Source organism: Peromyscus leucopus, chromosome 17 (assembly GCF_004664715.2).
Source record: "Peromyscus leucopus breed LL Stock chromosome 17, UCI_PerLeu_2.1, whole genome shotgun sequence".
Lineage (NCBI taxonomy): Eukaryota > Metazoa > Chordata > Mammalia > Rodentia > Cricetidae > Peromyscus > Peromyscus leucopus.
In genome coordinates this window covers 30,452,726-30,458,353 of record NC_051077.1, presented here as the reverse complement: position 1 = coordinate 30,458,353, position 5,628 = coordinate 30,452,726, and the positions used below count along the sequence as shown (strand labels likewise).

Sequence of the window (5,628 nt, the reverse complement as noted above, 5' to 3'; positions counted from 1 at the left end):
AGGGGGAGGGATATGTCTGCCTGGGTTTGCACTTTCAAAAGATTGTTGTAGAATGACACGTGTCAGGATGTGGAGAAACCGAAAGACTGGAATAACGACAGTGGGAATTTAGTTGCTGTGGAACAGTCTGGCAGTTCCTCACAGAACAAAAGTCACCTCACAGAGTCAGCATATGAAAACACCATGCTCTCTGAAAGAAGACAGACAGACAGTTATGGTAGCATACTCCTGTAATCCTAGCACTCAGAGGTGCCAAGGTAGGAGATTGTAAGTAAAAGGCCAGAATGGGCTGTCTAGCCAAGGGTAGAGAGTCCTAGCCTGCCCATGCCTGTCTACCAGCAGTGTGGTAGACTAAGCCCGCCCCTTTCTCAAAAAACAAGCAAGCAAGCAGCAGACAGGCAGGCAGGCAAGCAAGCAAGCAAAGCTCAAGCAGACTTAAAGGCCTCAGGCTTTATATGAATACCTAGAATAGTCAAATCCATAGGAATAGAAAGCATCAGTATTTACCAAGGGATGGGGGTGGGGTATAGAAAATGGAGAATGACTGCCCAATGGATGTAGGGTTTTTCTTATAGGGTGATAAAAGGTTCTGGAACTAGATGGTGGTGATGACTGTAAAAAACTGTGCATGAATGTAACGGCACTGAGTTGAACACTTCTGTAAAATGGCGTTAGTGGTAAATTTTGTGGTATTTGTTTTAGTTAGCTCAGGCTTTCACAACAAAGCAGGAGGCTTAAACAACAGAAATACATTATCTCCCAACTCCAGAGACTGGGAAGTCTAAACTGGAGGTGGGGACCACAGGGTTGATCTCTGGTGAGGGCTCTTGACTTAGTTGTGCACAGCAGCCTTCCTGGTGTGTGCTCACTTAGTCTTTCCTTGGTGTGTGTAACAGGGACAGATGAGCGGGATGGAGGGAGGCAAGAAAGAAGAGAAGAGAAGAGAAGAGGAAGAAGAGGGGAGGGGGAAGAGAAGAGAGGGGAGCAGAGGAGAGGAGAACAATAAAATCAAATTCCTCCATGTTTCTTCTTAAAGGGTATTAATTCTACTGAATCAGAGGCCCAAGTCTGTGATTTTATTTAACCTTTTACTTCCATAGTCCAAATGTAGCCACACTGGGATGGGGTAGGGGTAGCCCTTTAATGTATACATTTTAGAAGCGAACAATTCCATCCATAATATTATGATGTATATTTGACAGTAATAATAATAGTTGTTTGGCTGCTGTGGGAACATAACTGTAGTGAACATATGAAGATTAGTTAAGAGACTAGTGTGGGAATACAAGAAATGAACAGGGTGGTATTAGAGAGGAACATTTACTCAGTCTTTCCCCTTCCTGTTTTCATGTAGAGATGCTTGCCTGTCATAACAGTCTTTGACCCTCACCCAACCCTTACTCTCTCTTCCTATTGCCTATTGGTGGGTAAAGGCCATCAGTCCACATCTCTAATGTGGTGGAATATTTTATTAATATGTTGTAAAGACTGGAGACGTCACAATGGCCCCCGTGGCAGCACAGGCCATCCAGATTAGCATGGCCCCAGGACACCAACATAAACTCTGACCAGACCCTGGTTGTCTGAAGGGCCACGGACCCAGACATGGCTCTCCACAGCAGCTCAGGCCTGGGGGTGGATGTCTGTGGGGAACTGGCCCCCACCTTTTACAGGGTTCCTATGAGGAGGAGAGAAGAATAAAGAACTTGTAGATAAAATAATGGGCCTGGCTGATGAGAGGAAGAAAGACAGAAACAGGATAGCTTTAGGAGGACCTGGGTCAATACCCAATTGTAGCTGCAGTTTTTCTGCCTTGCCCACAGTTAGGACAAACCTCTGTCACCCGCCAGTCCCACAGCCGCTCAGACCCAACCAAGTAAACACAGAGACTTATTTTGCTTTCAAACTGTATGGCCGTGGCAGGCTTCTTGCTAACTGTTCCTTTATCTTAAATTAACCATTTCCTTTTATCTTAAATTAACCATTTCCATAAATCTATTCCTTGCCACGTGGCTGGTGGCTTACCGGCGACTTCACATGCTACTGGTCATGGTGGCGGCTGCAGTGTCTCTCTGCATGGCGGCGGCTGCAGTGTCTCTGGTCATGGCGGCGGCTGCAGCCAGTCCTTCTGCCTTCCTGTCCTTTTATCTCTCCTCTCTGTTAGTCCCGCCTATCCTTCCTGCCTAGCCACAGCCGATCAGGTTTTATTTATTGATCAATCAGAACAACTTGACATACAGACCATCCCCCAGCACAGCCAAGTGCAGACCATCTCAGACACCTGCACTCAAGCCCATGGTCCTAATCATCCTTTATGCGGACCTGCTGGGTAAAGCCACGAGGAACCCAAGAAGGGCTCCCACAGGACATACAGAACATCCCACAGCACCCAATGGCCCAGAACTTGCCACGGGGCAAGGCAAAAGATCTCCCCCTTGCTAGATACAGCCAAGTGTAGACCCTTCCAAACACCTGGTACCCAGGCCCGAGGTCCAATCATCCTCTTATGCAGCCCTGCTGGGAAAAGCAAGCTCAGATCTCACTAGGAAACCTCTGTGGGCTCCCACAGATATATCATCATGTCCCCCCAGAGGCAGCACAGGCCATTCAAGATCAACATGGGCCCAGTGGCAGCATGGCCCTTGGATACCAAAATGGCTACAGATGGAGGCCCAGACCCCTAGCATCCCCGTTGCCTTGGTGGCAATATGGGCCATGGATGTCAACACAGACTCCAGCTACGGTAGGATCACAGACCCAAACATGGCCCTAGGCAGCAGCCCAAGCCCAAATGTCCGGCTGGTCTAGGGTGGCAAGCAGGCTGCCAACATGAGCCTCTTACCACAGCACAGGAACCACTCCATGTCTCTTTCTCTTCTATTTCACCACCATATACTTGCTCATCATAATGGCACCCCTGGGAAGGCCGTGGATACCTTCAAGCAGCCCAGATCATGAGGGCCCAGACTGCCCTGTGGGTGTCTGTTGCTGTCTTGAGCCACATAGCATCAAATGAGCCTGTGGATGCCTTCAGGTGGCCTGCACCATGGTGACCCAGGTTGCCCCGTGGGTGTCTTTTACCTGCCAGAGCTACAAAAGACACCCACGGGTCCTCATGGTCCAGGGTCCTGAGCTAATTAATTTTGAAGGTAGATGAAATGGTGATGGACTTGAAGGGTTGGTAGGAAACTTGGTAGGCATTTCTACAGCCGTGGTAATTTCCAACTTCATTTTATAAAGCAATTTAAATTGGAAGCCACAGTCCTTCTAGAACCCAGCACTATGTACCGTGAACATGTTCCAATAAAAAATACTTCACAAACACATCACAATGGAAAACAAACAAAAAAGAAAACACAGAATAATACCCCCTCCACCCCCAGGATCTTTAATACTGCTTTGTCATCCAGCTGTTCTTGCTGCCATTCCCCTGTGGCCCTCACATTAGAAACAATATCATGACTAAAAGTTGTTTAAGAGAGACCTGAGATTTCTGTGTTGTTATACCCCGTCATGAAATCCAACATGGAACTTCTTTTATTATTATTATTTTTATATCTTTCATTAAGGTCTTGATGGGCCCTTTTGGGATAGTGAACATACTTTAATTTATTTAAAGAAGGTTATGGTGTGTTGGATAATTTATTTAAGAAGGCCGTGGTATGTTGTATAAAAGGCGACTTCTCTTTAACACTTCCCTTGACAAGGATGGAAGAGGCCCTCTGGCCTTACAATACCTTGATGATTTAGGCATTGCCATTTACTTAGGAAGGCTATTGTGATATTTTGGGGAGCATCAAGGGGCAGGGAGAACAAAGGTCAAAACTGAGATGAATACTTATGACTTTTGCAACTCAGATTTTGTACTTTTAAGTTCCTCTACCAGTTGGTATGGATAAACAAAAGAGCATTTCTTACTGTCTTCTATAAATGATCTCTCTTTTGGAGCAAATACTCTCAATGAAGGAAAATTCATACTTGCACCTTGAATGCCCTATGATAGAGGATTGCCTGGGCACGTGTGGAGAACTTGTGAGTCCACCATATATTAAATGGATATTTTAATAAGGGGTGTTTACATGGGCAACTTCTTCTGGATACACTAGACCTAAAGGAAGGGAGAACAAGAGGTTGGGTATATACTCAAAGGTTGCAGCAAGTCCGTGGACTGGCATAAATGGGAGAGGTAATAATCAGTGTAGCAGGTAGGTGTCATTTAAGAGTAAGCAAGACATTGCATGTCTGAATCCTCAGGCAGTAAGTGAGATAAAAGAGTGAGAAAAAGTGACTCCATGAAAATTTCTGTGTTGTTTAAACACATTATGGTGTGTAAAATAGTGTAAAAAATGTGGTGGCTTTGGCTGGAGAGATGGCTCAGTGCTTAAGAGCACTGGCTGCTTTTCCAGAGGTCCTGAGTTCAATACCCAGCAACCACATGGTGGCTCACAACCATCTGATGCCCTCTTCTGACCTGCAAGCATATATGTAGACAGAACACTGTACATATAATAAATAAATAAATCTTTACAAAAACAAAAACAAAAAAATGTGGTGGCTTCAAAGGACAATTTCCTTAGCCAACAGCACCCTCAAAAACGGCATAAGCAACTGTTGGACGTTATTGGCCTTATAACATGAGTAGCTAGACATGAACAGTGACAGCATGGTGTCTGGCTGGGAAAGCATGGACTTGACTTAGTCTGGTTGCCTGTTTTCCTAGAAACTGTTAGTATCAGCGCTTTAGTAGATATCAATAGGAATGATGACAGTGGTTTTGACTCATGACTAATTATACGTGCCCACTTGACTGGGCCATAGCATGTCTAGATAGCAGATTAAGAATGATCTCTGGGGAATGTCTTTAAAGGTATTTCTAGAAGAAATTAGTATCTGAGGGGGTGGGTCCAACAAAGTAGATGACTTTCCCAATGTGAATAACCATCAGTCAGTCCATTGAGGGGCTAAAAATTAGAACAAAAAGTTGGAGGAGAGTTAGATATACTCCAACTGCTTAGGCTTGGACATTTATCATCTACTCTCAGATCTTCAATTCTGGTCTGAAATCTCATCATTAGCTCTTCAGTGCTCAAGTCTGAGCTATGCTATTGACTTTCCGGTGTATCAAGCACACAGATGAAAACCATGGAACTTGCTAGCTCCCACAATTACACAAACCAGTGTTTTATAATAAATCCCTATCATCTATTGATATACTCATATATATTCATGAACATATTTATAGATTAAACATGCATATATTTTATTTATTCATTCTTTGAGAATGTTGAGCAATCCAGATATCACTTGGTATATGTTGCCACTGTTGGTATGAACCTTGCAGCTGTACATGTGAGATTCACCTGGGAAGTTGCATATGGGTTTAAGGAGAGTTGGAATTCCTACAAAATTGAGGTTGTAGAAGCAGCATTGGAGTTTTCTGCTTTTAATTGTGGCTGTCTTTTGATCTGAAGTTAGAATAACCTCAGGATGGAATCTGAACAGTGTGGATGTGATATTCAGCTTCAATGTGAATGTTTGGGGGATGTAGACACTCAGGGAGAATGGCTTACTAAGAGAGACTGTGGCCTGTGTCAGGAATGGGGCTAAAGGAGGAAGGTCTTGATTGAG

The 5,628-nt window shown here is 44.4% G+C and overlaps 1 non-coding gene across 1 annotated transcript; it reads left to right on the top strand.

Moving 5' to 3' along the window:
• Positions 1–3,662: 3,662 nt before the first annotated feature.
• LOC114701187 lies at positions 3,663–3,788 on the top strand. Its single transcript, XR_003735796.1, has one exon. It is a non-coding gene; the product is annotated as a U6atac minor spliceosomal RNA (small nuclear RNA).
• The last annotated feature ends 1,840 nt before the right edge of the window (positions 3,789–5,628 follow it).